General features: G+C 47.3%; 28 non-coding genes across 28 annotated transcripts; all 28 read left to right on the top strand.

Annotated features, from left to right (window-relative positions):
* Window positions 1-7: 7 nt before the first annotated feature.
* TRNAL-UAA (transfer RNA leucine (anticodon UAA)) lies at window positions 8-126 on the top strand. Its single transcript has 2 exons — window positions 8-45; window positions 81-126. It is a non-coding gene; the product is annotated as a tRNA-Leu (tRNA).
* A 1,161-nt stretch (window positions 127-1,287) lies between these two features.
* TRNAL-CAA (transfer RNA leucine (anticodon CAA)) lies at window positions 1,288-1,406 on the top strand. The gene is made up of 2 exons: window positions 1,288-1,325; window positions 1,361-1,406. It is a non-coding gene; the product is annotated as a tRNA-Leu (tRNA).
* A 426-nt stretch (window positions 1,407-1,832) lies between these two features.
* Window positions 1,833-1,951, top strand: TRNAL-CAA (transfer RNA leucine (anticodon CAA)). The gene is made up of 2 exons: window positions 1,833-1,870; window positions 1,906-1,951. It is a non-coding gene; the product is annotated as a tRNA-Leu (tRNA).
* A 611-nt stretch (window positions 1,952-2,562) lies between these two features.
* Window positions 2,563-2,681, top strand: TRNAL-CAA (transfer RNA leucine (anticodon CAA)). The gene is made up of 2 exons: window positions 2,563-2,600; window positions 2,636-2,681. It is a non-coding gene; the product is annotated as a tRNA-Leu (tRNA).
* Window positions 2,682-3,475: 794 nt separating this feature from the next.
* TRNAL-UAA (transfer RNA leucine (anticodon UAA)) lies at window positions 3,476-3,597 on the top strand. Its single transcript has 2 exons — window positions 3,476-3,513; window positions 3,552-3,597. It is a non-coding gene; the product is annotated as a tRNA-Leu (tRNA).
* Window positions 3,598-3,845: 248 nt separating this feature from the next.
* On the top strand, window positions 3,846-3,964 carry TRNAL-UAA (transfer RNA leucine (anticodon UAA)). The gene is made up of 2 exons: window positions 3,846-3,883; window positions 3,919-3,964. It is a non-coding gene; the product is annotated as a tRNA-Leu (tRNA).
* Window positions 3,965-4,396: 432 nt separating this feature from the next.
* On the top strand, window positions 4,397-4,515 carry TRNAL-CAA (transfer RNA leucine (anticodon CAA)). The gene is made up of 2 exons: window positions 4,397-4,434; window positions 4,470-4,515. It is a non-coding gene; the product is annotated as a tRNA-Leu (tRNA).
* A 795-nt stretch (window positions 4,516-5,310) lies between these two features.
* TRNAL-CAA (transfer RNA leucine (anticodon CAA)) lies at window positions 5,311-5,429 on the top strand. Its single transcript has 2 exons — window positions 5,311-5,348; window positions 5,384-5,429. It is a non-coding gene; the product is annotated as a tRNA-Leu (tRNA).
* A 794-nt stretch (window positions 5,430-6,223) lies between these two features.
* Window positions 6,224-6,342, top strand: TRNAL-UAA (transfer RNA leucine (anticodon UAA)). The gene is made up of 2 exons: window positions 6,224-6,261; window positions 6,297-6,342. It is a non-coding gene; the product is annotated as a tRNA-Leu (tRNA).
* Window positions 6,343-7,275: 933 nt separating this feature from the next.
* TRNAL-CAA (transfer RNA leucine (anticodon CAA)) lies at window positions 7,276-7,394 on the top strand. Its single transcript has 2 exons — window positions 7,276-7,313; window positions 7,349-7,394. It is a non-coding gene; the product is annotated as a tRNA-Leu (tRNA).
* Window positions 7,395-7,638: 244 nt separating this feature from the next.
* On the top strand, window positions 7,639-7,758 carry TRNAF-AAA (transfer RNA phenylalanine (anticodon AAA)). The gene is made up of 2 exons: window positions 7,639-7,677; window positions 7,713-7,758. It is a non-coding gene; the product is annotated as a tRNA-Phe (tRNA).
* Window positions 7,759-7,821: 63 nt separating this feature from the next.
* On the top strand, window positions 7,822-7,940 carry TRNAL-UAA (transfer RNA leucine (anticodon UAA)). Its single transcript has 2 exons — window positions 7,822-7,859; window positions 7,895-7,940. It is a non-coding gene; the product is annotated as a tRNA-Leu (tRNA).
* A 613-nt stretch (window positions 7,941-8,553) lies between these two features.
* Window positions 8,554-8,672, top strand: TRNAL-UAA (transfer RNA leucine (anticodon UAA)). Its single transcript has 2 exons — window positions 8,554-8,591; window positions 8,627-8,672. It is a non-coding gene; the product is annotated as a tRNA-Leu (tRNA).
* A 1,161-nt stretch (window positions 8,673-9,833) lies between these two features.
* TRNAL-CAA (transfer RNA leucine (anticodon CAA)) lies at window positions 9,834-9,952 on the top strand. The gene is made up of 2 exons: window positions 9,834-9,871; window positions 9,907-9,952. It is a non-coding gene; the product is annotated as a tRNA-Leu (tRNA).
* A 793-nt stretch (window positions 9,953-10,745) lies between these two features.
* Window positions 10,746-10,864, top strand: TRNAL-UAA (transfer RNA leucine (anticodon UAA)). Its single transcript has 2 exons — window positions 10,746-10,783; window positions 10,819-10,864. It is a non-coding gene; the product is annotated as a tRNA-Leu (tRNA).
* A 248-nt stretch (window positions 10,865-11,112) lies between these two features.
* TRNAL-UAA (transfer RNA leucine (anticodon UAA)) lies at window positions 11,113-11,231 on the top strand. The gene is made up of 2 exons: window positions 11,113-11,150; window positions 11,186-11,231. It is a non-coding gene; the product is annotated as a tRNA-Leu (tRNA).
* Window positions 11,232-12,213: 982 nt separating this feature from the next.
* TRNAL-CAA (transfer RNA leucine (anticodon CAA)) lies at window positions 12,214-12,332 on the top strand. The gene is made up of 2 exons: window positions 12,214-12,251; window positions 12,287-12,332. It is a non-coding gene; the product is annotated as a tRNA-Leu (tRNA).
* A 610-nt stretch (window positions 12,333-12,942) lies between these two features.
* Window positions 12,943-13,061, top strand: TRNAL-CAA (transfer RNA leucine (anticodon CAA)). Its single transcript has 2 exons — window positions 12,943-12,980; window positions 13,016-13,061. It is a non-coding gene; the product is annotated as a tRNA-Leu (tRNA).
* Window positions 13,062-13,672: 611 nt separating this feature from the next.
* TRNAL-CAA (transfer RNA leucine (anticodon CAA)) lies at window positions 13,673-13,791 on the top strand. Its single transcript has 2 exons — window positions 13,673-13,710; window positions 13,746-13,791. It is a non-coding gene; the product is annotated as a tRNA-Leu (tRNA).
* A 794-nt stretch (window positions 13,792-14,585) lies between these two features.
* TRNAL-UAA (transfer RNA leucine (anticodon UAA)) lies at window positions 14,586-14,707 on the top strand. Its single transcript has 2 exons — window positions 14,586-14,623; window positions 14,662-14,707. It is a non-coding gene; the product is annotated as a tRNA-Leu (tRNA).
* A 248-nt stretch (window positions 14,708-14,955) lies between these two features.
* TRNAL-UAA (transfer RNA leucine (anticodon UAA)) lies at window positions 14,956-15,074 on the top strand. The gene is made up of 2 exons: window positions 14,956-14,993; window positions 15,029-15,074. It is a non-coding gene; the product is annotated as a tRNA-Leu (tRNA).
* Window positions 15,075-15,506: 432 nt separating this feature from the next.
* On the top strand, window positions 15,507-15,625 carry TRNAL-CAA (transfer RNA leucine (anticodon CAA)). The gene is made up of 2 exons: window positions 15,507-15,544; window positions 15,580-15,625. It is a non-coding gene; the product is annotated as a tRNA-Leu (tRNA).
* A 795-nt stretch (window positions 15,626-16,420) lies between these two features.
* On the top strand, window positions 16,421-16,539 carry TRNAL-CAA (transfer RNA leucine (anticodon CAA)). Its single transcript has 2 exons — window positions 16,421-16,458; window positions 16,494-16,539. It is a non-coding gene; the product is annotated as a tRNA-Leu (tRNA).
* Window positions 16,540-17,333: 794 nt separating this feature from the next.
* On the top strand, window positions 17,334-17,452 carry TRNAL-UAA (transfer RNA leucine (anticodon UAA)). Its single transcript has 2 exons — window positions 17,334-17,371; window positions 17,407-17,452. It is a non-coding gene; the product is annotated as a tRNA-Leu (tRNA).
* Window positions 17,453-18,385: 933 nt separating this feature from the next.
* Window positions 18,386-18,504, top strand: TRNAL-CAA (transfer RNA leucine (anticodon CAA)). The gene is made up of 2 exons: window positions 18,386-18,423; window positions 18,459-18,504. It is a non-coding gene; the product is annotated as a tRNA-Leu (tRNA).
* A 244-nt stretch (window positions 18,505-18,748) lies between these two features.
* On the top strand, window positions 18,749-18,868 carry TRNAF-AAA (transfer RNA phenylalanine (anticodon AAA)). The gene is made up of 2 exons: window positions 18,749-18,787; window positions 18,823-18,868. It is a non-coding gene; the product is annotated as a tRNA-Phe (tRNA).
* Window positions 18,869-18,931: 63 nt separating this feature from the next.
* TRNAL-UAA (transfer RNA leucine (anticodon UAA)) lies at window positions 18,932-19,050 on the top strand. The gene is made up of 2 exons: window positions 18,932-18,969; window positions 19,005-19,050. It is a non-coding gene; the product is annotated as a tRNA-Leu (tRNA).
* A 613-nt stretch (window positions 19,051-19,663) lies between these two features.
* On the top strand, window positions 19,664-19,782 carry TRNAL-UAA (transfer RNA leucine (anticodon UAA)). The gene is made up of 2 exons: window positions 19,664-19,701; window positions 19,737-19,782. It is a non-coding gene; the product is annotated as a tRNA-Leu (tRNA).
* Window positions 19,783-20,781: the final 999 nt, after the last annotated feature.

Genomic DNA, 20,781 nt, shown 5'->3' with positions numbered 1-20,781 from the left:
ATATTGTGTCAGAATGGCCGAGTGGTCGAAGGCGCCAGACTTAAGGGAAACCTTGCCCAGTGATAAGAGTGTAACGAGGCTTCTGGTCCACGTATGTGTGCGTGGGTTCGAATCCCACTTCTGACAAACTTTTTTTACTTTACTGCCAGCACGAAGTCAGTCTCTTCTTTTGCTGGGGCTGATATATCGTGTCAGAATGGCCGAGTGGTCTAAGGCGCCAGACTCAAGGGAAACCTTGCCCAGCGATACGGGTTGAACGAGGCTTCTTGTCGACGTATGTGGGCGTGGGTTCGAATCCTATTCTGACAAACGTTTTTTTACTTTACTACCAGAACAAAGTCAGTGTCTCCTTTTGCTTGGCTGAAATATTCTGTCACAATGGCCGAGTGGTCGAAGGCGCCAGACTTAAGGGAAACCTTGCCCAGTGATACGAGTGTAACAAGGCTACTGGTCCACGAATGTGTGCGTGGGTTCGAATCCCACTTCTGACAAACTTTTTTTACTTTACTGCCAGCACGAAGTCAGTCTCTTTTTTTGCTGGGGCTGATATATCGTGTCAGAATGGCCGAGTGGTCTAAGGCGCCAGACTCAAGGGAAACCTTGCCCAGTGATACGGGTTGAACGAGGCTTCTGGTCCACGTATGCGGGCATTGGTTCGAATCCCTTTTCTGACAAACTTTTTTTTACTTCACTAACAGAACAAAGTCAGTGTCTCCTTTTGCTGGGGCTGATATATCGTATCAGAATGGCCGAGTGGTCTAAGGCGCCAGACTGAAGGGAAACCTTGCGCGGTGATGCGAGTTGAACGAGGCTTCTGGTCCACGTATATGTGCGTGGGTTCAAATCTCACTTCCGTCAATTTTTGTTTACTTTACTACCAGCTCAAAGTCAGTGTCTCCTTTTGCTGGGGCTGAAATATAGTGTCAGAATGGCCGAGTGGTCTAAGGCTCCAGACTCAAGGGAAACCTTGGCCAGTGATACGGGTTGAACGAGGCTTCTGGTCCACGTATGTGGGCGTGGGTTCGAATTCTATTTTGACAAACTTTTTTTTACTTTACTACCAGAACAAAGTCAGCAGCTCCTTTTGCTGGGCTGAAATATTGTGTCAGAACGGCCGAGTGGTCGAAGGCGCCGGACTTAAGGGAAACCTTGCCCAGTGATAAGAGTGTAACGAGGCTTCTGGTCCACGTATGTGTGCGTGGGTTCGAATCCCACTTCTGACAAACTTTTTTTACTTTACTGCCAGCACGAAGTCAGTCTCTTCTTTTGCTGGGGCTGATATATCGTGTCAGAATGGCCGAGTGGTCTAAGGCGCCAGACTCAAGGGGAACCTTGGCCAGTGATACGGTTTGAACGAGGCTTCTGGTCCACGTATTTTGGCGTGGGTTCGAATCCCACTTCTGACAAACTTTTTTACTTCAATAACAGAACAAAGTCAGTGTCTCCTTTTGCTGGGGCTGATATATCGTATCAGAATGGCCGAGTGGTCTAAGGCGCCATACTAAAGGGAAACCTTGCTCGGTGATGCGAGTTGAACGAGGTTTCTGGTCCACGTATGTGTGCGTGGGTTCGAATCTCACTTCCGTCATTTTTTTTAATTTTACTACAAGAACAAAGTCAGTGTCTCCTTTTGCTGGGCTGAAATATTGTGTAAGAATGGCCGAGTGGTCGAAGGTGCTAGACTCAAGGGAAACCGTGCCCAGTCATACTAGTTGAACGAGGCTTCTGGTCCACGTATGTGTGCGTGGGTGCGAATCCCACTTCTGACAAACTTTTTTACTTTACTACCAGAACAAAGTCAGTCTCTTCTTTTGCTGGGGCTGATATATCGTGTCAGAATGGCCGAGTGGTCTAAGGCGCCAGACTCAAGGGAAACCTTGCCCAGTGATACGGGTTGAACGAGGCTTCTGGTCCACGTATGTGGGCGTGGGTTCGAATCCCACTTCTGACAAACTTTTTTTTACTTCACTAACAGAACAAAGTCAGTGTCTCCTTTTGCTGGGGCTGATATATCGTATCAGAATGGCCGAGTGGTCTTAGGCGCCAGACTGAAGGGAAACCTTGCGCGGTGATGCAAGTTTAACGAGGCTTCTGGTCCACGTATGTGTGCGTGGGTTCGAATCTCACTTCCGGCATTTTTTTACTTTACTACCAGCACAAAGTCAGTGTCTCCTTTTGCTGGGACTGAAATATCGTGTCACAATGGCCGAGTGGTCTAAGGCTCCAGACTCAAGGGAAACCTTGCCCAGTGATACGGGTTGAACGAGGCTTCTGGTCCACGTATGTGGGCGTGGGTTCGAATTCTATTCTGACAAAATTTTTTTTTACTTTACTACCAGAACAAAGTCAGTGTCTCCTTTTGCTGGGCTGAAATATTGTGTCAGAATGACCGAGTGGTTGAAGGCGCCAGGCTTAATGGAAACCTTGCCCAGTGATACGGGTTGAACGAGGCTTCTGGTCCACGTATGTGTGCGTGGGTTCGAATCCCACTTCTGACAAAGTTTTTTTACTTTACTGCCAGCACAAAGTCAGTCTCATCTTTTGCTGGGGCTGATATATCGTGTCAGAATGGCCGAGTGGTCTAAGGCGCCAGACTCAAGGGAAACCTTGCCGAGTGATACGGGTTGAACGAGCCTTCTGGTCTACCTATGTGGGCGTGGGTACAAATCCCACTTCTGACAAACTTTTTTTTACTTCACTAACAGAACAAAGTCAGTGTATCCTTTTGCTGAGGCTGATATATCGTATCAGAATGGCCGAGTGGTCTAAGGCGCAAGACTGAAGGGAAACCTTGCTCGGTGATGCGAGTTGAACGAGGCTTCTGGTCCAAGGATGTGTGCGTGGGTTCCAATCTCACTTCCGTCAATTTTTTTTACTTCACTAACAGAACAAAGTCAGTGTCTTCTTTTGCTGGGGCTGATATATCGTATCAGAATGGCCGAGTGGTCTAAGGCGCCTGACTGAAGGGAAACCTTGTTCGATGATGCGAGTTGAACGAGGTTTCTGGTCCTCGTATGTGTGCGTGGGTGCGAATCCCACTTCTGACAAACTTTTTTACTTTACTACCAGAACAAAGTCAGTGTCTTCTTTTGCTGCAGCTTATATATCGTGTCAGAACGGCCGAGTTGTCTAAGGCACCAGACTTAAGGGAAACATTGCCCGGTGATACGGGTTCAACGAGGCCTTTGGTCCAAGTATGTCGATGTGGGTTGGAATCCCACTTCTGACAAACTTTTTTTTACTTCACTAACAGAACAAAGTCAGTGTCTCCTTTTGCTGGGGCTGATATATCTTATCAGAATGGCCGAGTGGTCTAAGGCGCCACACTGAAGGGAAACCTTGCGCGGTGATGCGAGTTTAACGAGGCTTCTGGTCCACGTAAGTGTGCGTGGGTTCGAATCTCACTTCCGGCAATTTCTTTTACTTTACTACGAGCACAAAGTCAGTGTCTGCTTTTGCTGGGCCGAAATATTGTGTCAGAATGGCCGAGTAGTCAAAGGCGCCAGACTTAAGGGAAACCGTGCCCAGTGATACGGGTTGATGAACGAGGCTTCTGGTCCACGTACGTGGGCGTGGGTTCGAATCCCACTTCTGACAAACTTTTTTTTACTTTACGACCAGCACAGAGTCAGCGTCTTCTTTTGCTGAGGCTGACATATCGTGTCAGAATGGCCGCCTGGTTTAAGGCGCAAGACTGAAGGGAAACCTTGCTCGGTGACACGGGTTAAACGAGGCTTCTGGTCCACGTATGTGGGCGTGGGTTCGAATTCTATTGTGACAAACTTTTTTTTTACTTTACTACCAGAACGAAGTCAGTGTCTCCTTTTGCTGGGTTGAAATATTGTGTCAGAATGGCCGAGTGGTCGAAGGCGCCAGACTTAAGGGAAATATTGCCCGGTGATACGGGTTAAACGAGGCCTTTGGTCCACGTATGTCGACGTGGGTTCGAATCCCACTTCTGACAAACTCTTTTTTTTATTTATTACCAGCACAAAGTCAGTGTCTCCTTTTGCTGGGCTGAAATATTGTGTCAGAATGGCCGAGTGGTCGAAGGTCCTAGACTCAAGGGAAACCGTGCCCAGTCATACTAGTTGAACGAGGCTTCTGGTCCACGTATGTGTGCGTGGGTGCGAATCCCACTTCTGACAAACTTTTTTTACTTTACTACCAGAACAAAGTCAGTGTCTTCTTTTGCTGCAGCTTATATATCGTGTCAGAGCGGCCGAGTTGTCTAAGGCACCAGACTTAAGGGAAACATTGCCCGGTGATACGGTTTAAACGAGGCCTTTGGTCCAAGTATGTCGACGCGGGTTGGAATCCCACTTCTGACAATCTTTTTTTTACTTTACTAACAGCACGAAGTCAGTCTCTTCTTTTGCTGGGGCTGATATATCGTGTCAGAATGGCCGAGTGGTCTAAGGCGCCAGACTCAAGGGAAACCTTGCCCAGTGATACGGGTTGAACGAGGCTTCTGGTCCACGTATGTGGGCGTGGGTTCGAATCCCACTTCTGACAAACTTTTTTTTACTTCACTAACAGAACAAAGTCAGTGTCTCCTTTTGCTGGGGCTGATATATCGTATCAGAATGGCCGAGTGGTCTTAGGCGCCAGACTGAAGGGAAACCTTGCGCGGTGATGCAAGTTTAACGAGGCTTCTGGTCCACGTATGTGTGCGTGGGTTCGAATCTCACTTCCGGCATTTTTTTACTTTACTACCAGCACAAAGTCAGTGTCTCCTTTTGCTGGGGCTGAAATATCGTGTCACAATGGCCGAGTGGTCTAAGGCTCCAGACTCAAGGGAAACCTTGCCCAGTGATACGGGTTGAACGAGGCTTCTGGTCCACGTATGTGGGCGTGGGTTCGAATTCTATTCTGACAAAATTTTTTTTTACTTTACTACCAGAACAAAGTCAGTGTCTCCTTTTGCTGGGCTGAAATATTGTGTCAGAATGACCGAGTGGTTGAAGGCGCCAGGCTTAATGGAAACCTTGCCCAGTGATACGGGTTGAATGAGGCTTCTGGTCCACGTATGTGTGCGTGGGTTCGAATCCCACTTCTGACAAAGTTTTTTTACTTTACTGCCAGCACAAAGTCAGTCTCATCTTTTGCTGGGGCTGATATATCGTGTCAGAATGGCCGAGTGGTCTAAGGCGCCAGACTCAAGGGAAACCTTGCCGAGTGATACGGGTTGAACGAGCCTTCTGGTCTACCTATGTGGGCGTGGGTACAAATCCCACTTCTGAGAAGCTTTTTTTTACTTTACTACCAGCACAAAGTCAGTGTCTCCTTTTGCTGGGGCTGAAATATCGTGTCAGAATGGCCGAGTGGTCTAAGGCTCCAGACTCAAGTGAAACCTTGCCCAGTGATACGGGTTGAACGGGGCTTCTGGTCCACGTATGTGGGCCTGGGTTCGAATCCCACTTCTGACAAACTTTTTTTTACTTCACTAACAGAACAAAGTCAGTGTATGCTTTTGCTGAGGCTGATATATCGTATCAGAATGGCCGAGTGGTCTAAGGCGCAAGACTGAAGGGAAACCTTGCTCGGTGATGCGAGTTGAACGAGGCTTCTGGTCCAAGGATGTGTGCGTGGGTTCCAATCTCACTTCCGTCAATTTTTTTTTACTTCACTAACAGAACAAAGTCAGTGTCTTCTTTTGCTGGGGCTGATATATCGTATCAGAATGGCCGAGTGGTCTAAGGCGCCTGACTGAAGGGAAACCTTGTTCGATGATGCGAGTTGAACGAGGTTTCTGGTCCTCGTATGTGTGCGTGGGTTCGAATCTCACTTCCGTCAATTTTTTTTACTTTACTACCAGCACAGAGTCAGCGTCTTCTTTTGCTGAGGCTGACATCACGTATCGAATGGCCGAGTGGTCTAAGGCGCCAGACTCAAGGTAAACCTTGCGCAGTGATACGGGTTGAACGAGGCTTCTGGTCCACGTATGAGGGCGTGGGTTTGAATCCTACGTCTGACAAACTTTTTTTATTTTACTACAAGAACAAAGTCAGTGTCTCCTTTTGCTGGGCTGAAATATTGTGTCAGAATGGCCGAGTGGTCGAAGGCGCTAGACTCAATGGAAACCGTGCCCAGTCATACGAGTTGAACGAGGCGTCAGGTCAACGTATGTGTGCGTGGGTGCGAATCCCACTTCTGACAAACTTTTTTTACTTTACTACCAGAGCAAAGTCAGTGTCTTCTTTAGCTGGAGCTTATAAATCGTGTCAGAACGGCCGAGTTGTCTAAGGCACCAGACTTAAGGGAAACATTGCCCGGTGATACGGATTAAACGAGGCTTCTGGTCCACGTATGTGGGCGTGGGTTCGAATCCCACTTCTGACAAACTTTTTTTACTTTACTACCAGCACGAAGTCTGTGTTTTCTTTTGCTGGGGCTGATATATCGTGTCGGAATGGCCTCCAGGGACATGGAGGCCATTCTGACACGATATATCAGCCACAGAAAAAGAAGACACTGACTTCGTGAAAGCTCGCTTCTCTGTAGAATACCTGTACACAGTATCGCGCAAGGCGCTGTATAAGGATCTACTGAGTACACTCTTCCCAACTCCATTGTACTGTTCACTCTACGCCAATCTTCCAGGTCACGATGTGTTGAAGCGAGTGCGCAAAATGTACATTCCACCGAATTCAAAAACATTCTTCTATAAACTCCACTCTGAAACATTGGCGGTAAACGCATGGTTAGAAAGAAAAGGTATTTTCATTCCGTCTGTTAACTGCCATCTATGTGGTGTGCCGGAAACGATTGAACATTGCTTTGTTAGCTGCAAAGATGCCTTACTGTTTTGGGATGTCCTTCAGCGAGCACTGAAAAAACGTTTTGTCATTAATTCTCACACAATACGTTATCTTCTGCCAGCAGCGCTTGATGAAGTACCATATGATATGTTTTTCCTCTTGGGTATGGACAGCTTGTGGAAGACACGAATGCAAGACCGCAATGTAGAGCCCACCACCTCTTCAAGAGCACACTTCATTCAAATGGCTATCCACCAGAAAAACATTTACGACGAGCTAGACTTTAGACCGGACTGGTACTCCGTCTTAGAGAACTGTTTGACCTCACCCCTTTTTGGTTTGTATAACACAATGTGAAGAACTCTCCATGTGAAGAACCCGCGCTGTGTTAGGCATTTAGTGTTTATGAGTAACACTTGAACGCACACTTTCGCGATTTGATTGTACTTTTGTTCGCTTGATTTTGTCATGATTGCCCAAATACTTTAATAAATACCATGGTAAAAAAATTTGTGTCAGAATGGCCGAGTGGTCTAAGGCGCCAGACTCAAGGGAAACCTTGCCCACTGATAGGGGTTGAACGAGGCTTCTGGTCCACGTATGTGGGCGTGGGTTCGAATCTCATTTCTGTCAGTTTTTTTACTTTACTACCAGCACAGATTCAGCGTCTTCTTTTGCTGAGGCTGACATATCGTATCAGAATGGCCGAGTCGTCTAAGGCGCCAGACACAAGGGAAACCTTGCGCAGTGATACGGGTTGAACGAGGCTTCTGGTCCACGTATGTGGGCGTGGGTTTAAATCCTACTTCTGACAAACTTTTTTTATTTTAGTACAAGAACAAAGCCAGTGTCTCTTTTGGTTAGGACCAAAGTATTGTGTCAGAATGGCCGAGTGGTCGAAGGCGCCAGACTAAAGGGAAACCTTGCCCAGTGATACGGGTTGAATGAGGCTTCTGGTCCACGTATGTGGGCGTGGGTTCGAATCCTATTCTGACAAACGTTTATTTACTTTACTACCAGAACAAAGTCAGTGTCTCCTTTTGCTTGCCTGAAATATTCTGTCACAATGGCCGAGTGGTCGAAGGCGCCAGACTTAAGGGAAACCTTGCCCAGTGATACGAGTGTAACAAGGCTTCTGGTCCACGAATGTGTGCGTGGGTTCGAATCCCACTTCTGACAAACTTTTTTTACTTTACTACCAGAACAAAGTCAGTGTCTTCTTTTGCTGCAGCTTATATATCGTGTCAGAACGGCCGAGTTGTCTAAGGCACCAGATCTAAGGGAAACATTGCCCGGTGATACGGGTCTAACGAGGCTTCTGGTCCACGTATGCGGGCATTGGTTCGAATCCCTTTTCTGACAAACTTTTTTTTACTTCACTAACAGAACAAAGTCAGTGTCTCCTTTTGCTGGGGCTGATATATCGTATCAGAATGGCCGAGTGGTCTAAGGCGCCAGACTGAAGGGAAACCTTGCGCGGTGATGCGAGTTGAACGAGGCTTCTGGTCCACGTATATGTGCGTGGGTTCAAATCTCACTTCCGTCAATTTTTGTTTACTTTACTTCCAGCTCAAAGTCAGTGTCTCCTTTTGCTGGGGCTGAAATATAGTGTCAGAATGGCCGAGTGGTCTAAGGCTCCAGACTCAAGGGAAACCTTGGCCAGTGATACGGGTTGAACGAGGCTTCTGGTCCACGTATGTGGGCGTGGGTTCGAATTCTATTTTGACAAACTTTTTTTTACTTTACTACCAGAACAAAGTCAGCAGCTCCTTTTGCTGGGCTGAAATATTGTGTCAGAATGGCCGAGTGGTCGAAGGCGCCAGACTTAAGGGAAACCTTGCCCAGTGATAAGAGTGTAACGAGGCTTCTGGTCCACGTATGTGTGCGTGGGTTCGAATCCCACTTCTGACAAACTTTTTTTACTTTACTGCCAGCACGAAGTCAGTCTCTTCTTTTGCTGGGGCTGATATATCGTGTCAGAATGGCCGAGTGGTCTAAGGCGCCAGACTCAAGGGAAACCTTGCCCAGCGATACGGGTTGAACGAGGCTTCTTGTCGACGTATGTGGGCGTGGGTTCGAATCCTATTCTGACAAACGTTTTTTTACTTTACTACCAGAACAAAGTCAGTGTCTCCTTTTGCTTGGCTGAAATATTCTGTCACAATGGCCGAGTGGTCGAAGGCGCCAGACTTAAGGGAAACCTTGCCCAGTGATACGAGTGTAACAAGGCTACTGGTCCACGAATGTGTGCGTGGGTTCGAATCCCACTTCTGACAAACTTTTTTTACTTTACTGCCAGCACGAAGTCAGTCTCTTTTTTTGCTGGGGCTGATATATCGTGTCAGAATGGCCGAGTGGTCTAAGGCGCCAGACTCAAGGGAAACCTTGCCCAGTGATACGGGTTGAACGAGGCTTCTGGTCCACGTATGCGGGCATTGGTTCGAATCCCTTTTCTGACAAACTTTTTTTTACTTCACTAACAGAACAAAGTCAGTGTCTCCTTTTGCTGGGGCTGATATATCGTATCAGAATGGCCGAGTGGTCTAAGGCGCCAGACTGAAGGGAAACCTTGCGCGGTGATGCGAGTTGAACGAGGCTTCTGGTCCACGTATATGTGCGTGGGTTCAAATCTCACTTCCGTCAATTTTTGTTTACTTTACTACCAGCTCAAAGTCAGTGTCTCCTTTTGCTGGGGCTGAAATATAGTGTCAGAATGGCCGAGTGGTCTAAGGCTCCAGACTCAAGGGAAACCTTGGCCAGTGATACGGGTTGAACGAGGCTTCTGGTCCACGTATGTGGGCGTGGGTTCGAATTCTATTTTGACAAACTTTTTTTTACTTTACTACCAGAACAAAGTCAGCAGCTCCTTTTGCTGGGCTGAAATATTGTGTCAGAACGGCCGAGTGGTCGAAGGCGCCGGACTTAAGGGAAACCTTGCCCAGTGATAAGAGTGTAACGAGGCTTCTGGTCCACGTATGTGTGCGTGGGTTCGAATCCCACTTCTGACAAACTTTTTTTACTTTACTGCCAGCACGAAGTCAGTCTCTTCTTTTGCTGGGGCTGATATATCGTGTCAGAATGGCCGAGTGGTCTAAGGCGCCAGACTCAAGGGGAACCTTGGCCAGTGATACGGTTTGAACGAGGCTTCTGGTCCACGTATTTTGGCGTGGGTTCGAATCCCACTTCTGACAAACTTTTTTACTTCAATAACAGAACAAAGTCAGTGTCTCCTTTTGCTGGGGCTGATATATCGTATCAGAATGGCCGAGTGGTCTAAGGCGCCATACTAAAGGGAAACCTTGCTCGGTGATGCGAGTTGAACGAGGTTTCTGGTCCACGTATGTGTGCGTGGGTTCGAATCTCACTTCCGTCATTTTTTTTTATTTTACTACAAGAACAAAGTCAGTGTCTCCTTTTGCTGGGCTGAAATATTGTGTAAGAATGGCCGAGTGGTCGAAGGTGCTAGACTCAAGGGAAACCGTGCCCAGTCATACTAGTTGAACGAGAATTCTGGTCCACGTATGTGTGCGTGGGTGCGAATCCCACTTCTGACAAACTTTTTTACTTTACTACCAGAACAAAGTCAGTGTCTTCTTTTGCTGCAGCTTATATATCGTGTCAGAACGGCCGAGTTGTCTAAGGCACCAGACTTAAGGGAAACATTGCCCGGTGATACGGGTTAAACGAGGCCTTTGGTCCAAGTATGTCGATGTGGGTTGGAATCCCACTTCTGACAAACTTTTTTTTACTTCACTAACAGAACAAAGTCAGGGTCTCCTTTTGCTGGGGCTGATATATCTTATCAGAATGGCCGAGTGGTCTAAGGCGCCACACTGAAGGGAAACCTTGCGCGGTTATGCGAGTTTAACGAGGCTTCTGGTCCACGTAAGTGTGCGTGGGTTCGAATCTCTCTTCCGGCAATTTTTTTTTTACTTTACTACCAGCACAAAGTCAGTGTCTGCTTTTGCTGGGCTGAAATATTGTGTCAGAATGGCCGAATAGTCAAAGGCGCCAGACTTAAGGGAAACCGTGCCCAGTGATACGGGTTGAACGAGGCTTCTGGTCCACGTACGTGGGCGTGGGTTCGAATCCCACTTCTGACAAACTTTTTTTTACTTTACGACCAGCACAGAGTCAGCGTCTTCTTTTGCTGAGGCTGACATATCGTGTCAGAATGGCCGCCTGGTTTAAGGCGCAAGACTGAAGGGAAACCTTGCTCGGTGATACGGGTTGAACGAGGCTTCTGGTCCACGTATGTGGGCGTGGGTTCGAATTCTATTGTGACAAACTTTTTTTTTACTTTACTACCAGAACGAAGTCAGTGTCTCCTTTTGCTGGGTTGAAATATTGTGTCAGAATGGCCGAGTGGTCGAAGGCGCCAGACTTAAGGGAACTATTGCCCGGTGATACGGGTTAAACGAGGCCTTTGGTCCACGTATGTCGACGTGGGTTCGAATCCCACTTCTGACAAACTCTTTTTTTTATTTATTACCAGCACAAAGTCAGTGTCTCCTTTTGCTGGGCTGAAATATTGTGTCAGAATGGCCGAGTGGTCGAAGGTCCTAGACTCAAGGGAAACCGTGCCCAGTCATACTAGTTGAACGAGGCTTCTGGTCCACGTATGTGTGCGTGGGTGCGAATCCCATTTCTGACAAACTTTTTTTACTTTACTACCAGAACAAAGTCAGTGTCTTCTTTTGCTGCAGCTTATATATCGTGTCAGAGCGGCCGAGTTGTCTAAGGCACCAGACTTAAGGGAATTATTGCCCGGTGATACGGTTTAAACGAGGCCTTTGGTCCAAGTATGTCGACGCGGGTTGGAATCCCACTTCTGACAATCTTTTTTTTTTACTTTACTACCAGCACGAAGTCAGTGTGTCCTTTTGCTGGGGCTGATATATCGTATCAGAATGGCCGAGTGGTCTTAGGCGCCAGACTGAAGGGAAACCTTGCCCAGTGATACGGGTTGAACGAGGCTTCTGGTCCACGTATGTGGGGGTGGGTTCGAATTCTATTCTGACAAAATTTTTTTTTACTTTACTACCAGAACAAAGTCAGTGTCTCCTTTTGCTGGGCTGAAATATTGTGTCAGAATGACCGAGTGGTCGAAGGCGCCAGGCTTAAGGGCAACCTTGCCCAGTGATACGGGTTGAACGAGGCTTCTGGTCCACGTGTGTGCGTGGGTTCGAATCCCACTTCTGACAAAGTTTTTTTACTTTACTGCCAGCACAAAGTCAGTCTCATCTTTTGCTGGGGCTGATATATCGTGTCAGAATGGCCGAGTGGTCTAAGGCGCCAGACTCAAGGGAAACCTTGCCGAGTGATACGGGTTGAACGAGGCTTCTGGTCTACCTATGTGGTTGTGGGTACAAATCCCACTTCTGAGAAGCTTTTTTTTACTTTACTACCAGCACAAAGTCAGTGTCTCCTTTTGCTGGGGCTGAAATATCGTGTCAGAATGGCCGAGTGGTCTAAGGCTCCAGACTCAAGGGAAACCTTGCCCAGTGATACGGGTTGAACGGGGCTTCTGGTCCACGTATGTGGGCCTGGGTTCGAATCCCACTTCTGAAAAACTTTTTTTTACTTCACTAACAGAACAAAGTCAGTGTATCCTTTTGCTGAGGCTGATATATCGTATCAGAATGGCCGAGTGGTCTAAGGCGCAAGACTGAAGGGAAACCTTGCTCGGTGATGCGAGTTGAACGAGGCTTCTGGTTCAAGGATGTGTGCGTGGGTTCCAATCTCACTTCCGTCAATTTTTTTTACTTCACTAACAGAACAAAGTTAGTGTCTTCTTTTGCTGGGGCTGATATATCGTATCAGAATGGCCGAGTGGTCTAAGGCGCCTGACTGAAGGGAAACCTTGCTCGATGATGCGAGTTGAACGAGGTTTCTGGTCCACGTATGTGTGCGTGGGTTCGAATCTCACTTCCGTCATTTTTTTTTATTTTACTACAAGAACAAAGTCAGTGTCTCCTTTTGCTGGGCTGAAATATTGTGTAAGAATGGCCGAGTGGTCGAAGGTGCTAGACTCAAGGGAAACCGTGCCCAGTCATACTAGTTGAACGAGGCTTCTGGTCCACGTATGTGTGCGTGGGTGCGAATCCCACTTCTGACAAACTTTTTTACTTTACTACCAGAACAAAGTCAGTCTCTTCTTTTGCTGGGGCTGATATATCGTGTCAGAATGGCCGAGTGGTCTAAGGCGCCAGACTCAAGGGAAACCTTGCCCAGTGATACGGGTTGAACGAGGCTTCTGGTCCACGTATGTGGGCGTGGGTTCGAATCCCACTTCTGACAAACTTTTTTTTACTTCACTAACAGAACAAAGTCAGTGTCTCCTTTTGCTGGGGCTGATATATCGTATCAGAATGGCCGAGTGGTCTTAGGCGCCAGACTGAAGGGAAACCTTGCGCGGTGATGCAAGTTTAACGAGGCTTCTGGTCCACGTATGTGTGCGTGGGTTCGAATCTCACTTCCGGCATTTTTTTACTTTACTACCAGCACAAAGTCAGTGTCTCCTTTTGCTGGGGCTGAAATATCGTGTCACAATGGCCGAGTGGTCTAAGGCTCCAGACTCAAGGGAAACCTTGCCCAGTGATACGGGTTGAACGAGGCTTCTGGTCCACGTATGTGGGCGTGGGTTCGAATTCTATTCTGACAAAATTTTTTTTTACTTTACTACCAGAACAAAGTCAGTGTCTCCTTTTGCTGGGCTGAAATATTGTGTCAGAATGACCGAGTGGTTGAAGGCGCCAGGCTTAATGGAAACCTTGCCCAGTGATACGGGTTGAACGAGGCTTCTGGTCCACGTATGTGTGCGTGGGTTCGAATCCCACTTCTGACAAAGTTTTTTTACTTTACTGCCAGCACAAAGTCAGTCTCATCTTTTGCTGGGGCTGATATATCGTGTCAGAATGGCCGAGTGGTCTAAGGCGCCAGACTCAAGGGAAACCTTGCCGAGTGATACGGGTTGAACGAGCCTTCTGGTCTACCTATGTGGGCGTGGGTACAAATCCCACTTCTGACAAACTTTTTTTTACTTCACTAACAGAACAAAGTCAGTGTATCCTTTTGCTGAGGCTGATATATCGTATCAGAATGGCCGAGTGGTCTAAGGCGCAAGACTGAAGGGAAACCTTGCTCGGTGATGCGAGTTGAACGAGGCTTCTGGTCCAAGGATGTGTGCGTGGGTTCCAATCTCACTTCCGTCAATTTTTTTTACTTCACTAACAGAACAAAGTCAGTGTCTTCTTTTGCTGGGGCTGATATATCGTATCAGAATGGCCGAGTGGTCTAAGGCGCCTGACTGAAGGGAAACCTTGTTCGATGATGCGAGTTGAACGAGGTTTCTGGTCCTCGTATGTGTGCGTGGGTGCGAATCCCACTTCTGACAAACTTTTTTACTTTACTACCAGAACAAAGTCAGTGTCTTCTTTTGCTGCAGCTTATATATCGTGTCAGAACGGCCGAGTTGTCTAAGGCACCAGACTTAAGGGAAACATTGCCCGGTGATACGGGTTCAACGAGGCCTTTGGTCCAAGTATGTCGATGTGGGTTGGAATCCCACTTCTGACAAACTTTTTTTTACTTCACTAACAGAACAAAGTCAGTGTCTCCTTTTGCTGGGGCTGATATATCTTATCAGAATGGCCGAGTGGTCTAAGGCGCCACACTGAAGGGAAACCTTGCGCGGTGATGCGAGTTTAACGAGGCTTCTGGTCCACGTAAGTGTGCGTGGGTTCGAATCTCACTTCCGGCAATTTCTTTTACTTTACTACGAGCACAAAGTCAGTGTCTGCTTTTGCTGGGCCGAAATATTGTGTCAGAATGGCCGAGTAGTCAAAGGCGCCAGACTTAAGGGAAACCGTGCCCAGTGATACGGGTTGATGAACGAGGCTTCTGGTCCACGTACGTGGGCGTGGGTTCGAATCCCACTTCTGACAAACTTTTTTTTACTTTACGACCAGCACAGAGTCAGCGTCTTCTTTTGCTGAGGCTGACATATCGTGTCAGAATGGCCGCCTGGTTTAAGGCGCAAGACTGAAGGGAAACCTTGCTCGGTGACACGGGTTAAACGAGGCTTCTGGTCCACGTATGTGGGCGTGGGTTCGAATTCTATTGTGACAAACTTTTTTTTTACTTTACTACCAGAACGAAGTCAGTGTCTCCTTTTGCTGGGTTGAAATATTGTGTCAGAATGGCCGAGTGGTCGAAGGCGCCAGACTTAAGGGAAATATTGCCCGGTGATACGGGTTAAACGAGGCCTTTGGTCCACGTATGTCGACGTGGGTTCGAATCCCACTTCTGACAAACTCTTTTTTTTATTTATTACCAGCACAAAGTCAGTGTCTCCTTTTGCTGGGCTGAAATATTGTGTCAGAATGGCCGAGTGGTCGAAGGTCCTAGACTCAAGGGAAACCGTGCCCAGTCATACTAGTTGAACGAGGCTTCTGGTCCACGTATGTGTGCGTGGGTGCGAATCCCACTTCTGACAAACTTTTTTTACTTTACTACCAGAACAAAGTCAGTGTCTTCTTTTGCTGCAGCTTATATATCGTGTCAGAGCGGCCGAGTTGTCTAAGGCACCAGACTTAAGGGAAACATTGCCCGGTGATACGGTTTAAACGAGGCCTTTGGTCCAAGTATGTCGACGCGGGTTGGAATCCCACTTCTGACAATCTTTTTTTTACTTTACTAACAGCACGAAGTCAGTCTCTTCTTTTGCTGGGGCTGATATATCGTGTCAGAATGGCCGAGTGGTCTAAGGCGCCAGACTCAAGGGAAACCTTGCCCAGTGATACGGGTTGAACGAGGCTTCTGGTCCACGTATGTGGGCGTGGGTTCGAATCCCACTTCTGACAAACTTTTTTTTACTTCACTAACAGAACAAAGTCAGTGTCTCCTTTTGCTGGGGCTGATATATCGTATCAGAATGGCCGAGTGGTCTTAGGCGCCAGACTGAAGGGAAACCTTGCGCGGTGATGCAAGTTTAACGAGGCTTCTGGTCCACGTATGTGTGCGTGGGTTCGAATCTCACTTCCGGCATTTTTTTACTTTACTACCAGCACAAAGTCAGTGTCTCCTTTTGCTGGGGCTGAAATATCGTGTCACAATGGCCGAGTGGTCTAAGGCTCCAGACTCAAGGGAAACCTTGCCCAGTGATACGGGTTGAACGAGGCTTCTGGTCCACGTATGTGGGCGTGGGTTCGAATTCTATTCTGACAAAATTTTTTTTTACTTTACTACCAGAACAAAGTCAGTGTCTCCTTTTGCTGGGCTGAAATATTGTGTCAGAATGACCGAGTGGTTGAAGGCGCCAGGCTTAATGGAAACCTTGCCCAGTGATACGGGTTGAATGAGGCTTCTGGTCCACGTATGTGTGCGTGGGTTCGAATCCCACTTCTGACAAAGTTTTTTTACTTTACTGCCAGCACAAAGTCAGTCTCATCTTTTGCTGGGGCTGATATATCGTGTCAGAATGGCCGAGTGGTCTAAGGCGCCAGACTCAAGGGAAACCTTGCCGAGTGATACGGGTTGAACGAGCCTTCTGGTCTACCTATGTGGGCGTGGGTACAAATCCCACTTCTGAGAAGCTTTTTTTTACTTTACTACCAGCACAAAGTCAGTGTCTCCTTTTGCTGGGGCTGAAATATCGTGTCAGAATGGCCGAGTGGTCTAAGGCTCCAGACTCAAGTGAAACCTTGCCCAGTGATACGGGTTGAACGGGGCTTCTGGTCCACGTATGTGGGCCTGGGTTCGAATCCCACTTCTGACAAACTTTTTTTTACTTCACTAACAGAACAAAGTCAGTGTATGCTTTTGCTGAGGCTGATATATCGTATCAGAATGGCCGAGTGGTCTAAGGCGCAAGACTGAAGGGAAACCTTGCTCGGTGATGCGAGTTGAACGAGGCTTCTGGTCCAAGGATGTGTGCGTGGGTTCCAATCTCACTTCCGTCAATTTTTTTTTACTTCACTAACAGAACAAAGTCAGTGTCTTCTTTTGCTGGGGCTGATATATCGTATCAGAATGGCCGAGTGGTCTAAGGCGCCTGACTGAAGGGAAACCTTGTTCGATGATGCGAGTTGAACGAGGTTTCTGGTCCTCGTATGTGTGCGTGGGTTCGAATCTCACTTCCGTCAATTTTTTTTACTTTACTACCAGCACAGAGTCAGCGTCTTCTTTTGCTGAGGCTGACATCACGTATCGAATGGCCGAGTGGTCTAAGGCGCCAGACTCAAGGTAAACCTTGCGCAGTGATACGGGTTGAACGAGGCTTCTGGTCCACGTATGAGGGCGTGGGTTTGAATCCTACGTCTGACAAACTTTTTTTATTTTACTACAAGAACAAAGTCAGTGTCTCCTTTTGCTGGGCTGAAATATTGTGTCAGAATGGCCGAGTGGTCGAAGGCGCTAGACTCAATGGAAACCGTGCCCAGTCATACGAGTTGAACGAGGCGTCAGGTCAACGTATGTGTGCGTGGGTGCGAATCCCACTTCTGACAAACTTTTTTTACTTTACTACCAGAGCAAAGTCAGTGTCTTCTTTAGCTGGAGCTTATAAATCGTGTCAGAACGGCCGAGTTGTCTAAGGCACCAGACTTAAGGGAAACATTGCCCGGTGATACGGATTAAACGAGGCTTCTGGTCCACGTATGTGGGCGTGGGTTCGAATCCCACTTCTGACAAACTTTTTTTACTTTACTACCAGCACGAAGTCTGTGTTTTCTTTTGCTGGGGCTGATATATCGTGTCGGAATGGCCTCCAGGGACATGGAGGCCATTCTGACACGATATATCAGCCACAGAAAAAGAAGACACTGACTTCGTGAAAGCTCGCTTCTCTGTAGAATACCTGTACACAGTATCGCGCAAGGCGCTGTATAAGGATCTACTGAGTACACTCTTCCCAACTCCATTGTACTGTTCACTCTACGCCAATCTTCCAGGTCACGATGTGTTGAAGCGAGTGCGCAAAATGTACATTCCACCGAATTCAAAAACATTCTTCTATAAACTCCACTCTGAAACATTGGCGGTAAACGCATGGTTAGAAAGAAAAGGTATTTTCATTCCGTCTGTTAACTGCCATCTATGTGGTGTGCCGGAAACGATTGAACATTGCTTTGTTAGCTGCAAAGATGCCTTACTGTTTTGGGATGTCCTTCAGCGAGCACTGAAAAAACGTTTTGTCATTAATTCTCACACAATACGTTATCTTCTGCCAGCAGCGCTTGATGAAGTACCATATGATATGTTTTTCCTCTTGGGTATGGACAGCTTGTGGAAGACACGAATGCAAGACCGCAATGTAGAGCCCACCACCTCTTCAAGAGCACACTTCATTCAAATGGCTATCCACCAGAAAAACATTTACGACGAGCTAGACTTTAGACCGGACTGGTACTCCGTCTTAGAGAACTGTTTGACCTCACCCCTTTTTGGTTTGTATAACACAATGTGAAGAACTCTCCATGTGAAGAACCCGCGCTGTGTTAGGCATTTAGTGTTTATGAGTAACACTTGAACGCACACTTTCGCGATTTGATTGTACTTTTGTTCGCTTGATTTTGTCATGATTGCCCAAATACTTTAATAAATACCATGGTAAAAAAATTTGTGTCAGAATGGCCGAGTGGTCTAAGGCGCCAGACTCAAGGGAAACCTTGCCCACTGATAGGGGTTGAACGAGGCTTCTGGTCCACGTATGTGGGCGTGGGTTCGAATCTCATTTCTGTCAGTTTTTTTACTTTACTACCAGCACAGATTCAGCGTCTTCTTTTGCTGAGGCTGACATATCGTATCAGAATGGCCGAGTCGTCTAAGGCGCCAGACACAAGGGAAACCTTGCGCAGTGATACGGGTTGAACGAGGCTTCTGGTCCACGTATGTGGGCGTGGGTTTAAATCCTACTTCTGACAAACTTTTTTTATTTTAGTACAAGAACAAAGCCAGTGTCTCTTTTGGTTAGGACCAAAGTATTGTGTCAGAATGGCCGAGTGGTCGAAGGCGCCAGACTAAAGGGAAACCTTGCCCAGTGATACGGGTTGAATGAGGCTTCTGGTCCACGTATGTGGGCGTGGGTTCGAATCCTATTCTGACAAACGTTTATTTACTTTACTACCAGAACAAAGTCAGTGTCTCCTTTTGCTTGCCTGAAATATTCTGTCACAATGGCCGAGTGGTCGAAGGCGCCAGACTTAAGGGAAACCTTGCCCAGTGATACGAGTGTAACAAGGCTTCTGGTCCACGAATGTGTGCGTGGGTTCGAATCCCACTTCTGACAAACTTTTTTTACTTTACTACCAGAACAAAGTCAGTGTCTTCTTTTGCTGCAGCTTATATATCGTGTCAGAACGGCCGAGTTGTCTAAGGCACCAGATCTAAGGGAAACATTGCCCGGTGATACGGGTCTAACGAGGCTTCTGGTCCACGTATGCGGGCATTGGTTCGAATCCCTTTTCTGACAAACTTTTTTTTACTTCACTAACAGAACAAAGTCAGTGTCTCCTTTTGCTGGGGCTGATATATCGTATCAGAATGGCCGAGTGGTCTAAGGCGCCAGACTGAAGGGAAACCTTGCGCGGTGATGCGAGTTGAACGAGGCTTCTGGTCCACGTATATGTGCGTGGGTTCAAATCTCACTTCCGTCAATTTTTGTTTACTTTACTTCCAGCTCAAAGTCAGTGTCTCCTTTTGCTGGGGCTGAAATATAGTGTCAGAATGGCCGAGTGGTCTAAGGCTCCAGACTCAAGGGAAACCTTGGCCAGTGATACGGGTTGAACGAGGCTTCTGGTCCACGTATGTGGGCGTGGGTTCGAATTCTATTTTGACAAACTTTTTTTTACTTTACTACCAGAACAAAGTCAGCAGCTCCTTTTGCTGGGCTGAAATATTGTGTCAGAATGGCCGAGTGGTCGAAGGCGCCAGACTTAAGGGAAACCTTGCCCAGTGATAAGAGTGTAACGAGGCTTCTGGTCCACGTATGTGTGCGTGGGTTCGAATCCCACTTCTGACAAACTTTTTTTACTTTACTGCCAGCACGAAGTCAGTCTCTTCTTTTGCTGGGGCTGATATATCGTGTCAGAATGGCCGAGTGGTCTAAGGCGCCAGACTCAAGGGAAACCTTGCCCAGCGATACGGGTTGAACGAGGCTTCTTGTCGACGTATGTGGGCGTGGGTTCGAATCCTATTCTGACAAACGTTTTTTTACTTTACTACCAGAACAAAGTCAGTGTCTCCTTTTGCTTGGCTGAAATATTCTGTCACAATGGCCGAGTGGTCGAAGGCGCCAGACTTAAGGGAAACCTTGCCCAGTGATACGAGTGTAACAAGGCTACTGGTCCACGAATGTGTGCGTGGGTTCGAATCCCACTTCTGACAAACTTTTTTTACTTTACTGCCAGCACGAAGTCAGTCTCTTTTTTTGCTGGGGCTGATATATCGTGTCAGAATGGCCGAGTGGTCTAAGGCGCCAGACTCAAGGGAAACCTTGCCCAGTGATACGGGTTGAACGAGGCTTCTGGTCCACGTATGCGGGCATTGGTTCGAATCCCTTTTCTGACAAACTTTTTTTTACTTCACTAACAGAACAAAGTCAGTGTCTCCTTTTGCTGGGGCTGATATATCGTATCAGAATGGCCGAGTGGTCTAAGGCGCCAGACTGAAGGGAAACCTTGCGCGGTGATGCGAGTTGAACGAGGCTTCTGGTCCACGTATATGTGCGTGGGTTCAAATCTCACTTCCGTCAATTTTTGTTTACTTTACTACCAGCTCAAAGTCAGTGTCTCCTTTTGCTGGGGCTGAAATATAGTGTCAGAATGGCCGAGTGGTCTAAGGCTCCAGACTCAAGGGAAACCTTGGCCAGTGATACGGGTTGAACGAGGCTTCTGGTCCACGTATGTGGGCGTGGGTTCGAATTCTATTTTGACAAACTTTTTTTTACTTTACTACCAGAACAAAGTCAGCAGCTCCTTTTGCTGGGCTGAAATATTGTGTCAGAACGGCCGAGTGGTCG

Source organism: Rhipicephalus microplus, chromosome 2 (genome assembly GCF_043290135.1).
Source record: "Rhipicephalus microplus isolate Deutch F79 chromosome 2, USDA_Rmic, whole genome shotgun sequence".
NCBI classification, from domain to species: Eukaryota; Metazoa; Arthropoda; class Arachnida; order Ixodida; family Ixodidae; genus Rhipicephalus; species Rhipicephalus microplus.
The sequence above is the reverse complement of the archived record's forward strand: the minus strand, read 5'-3'. Positions and strand labels throughout refer to the sequence as shown.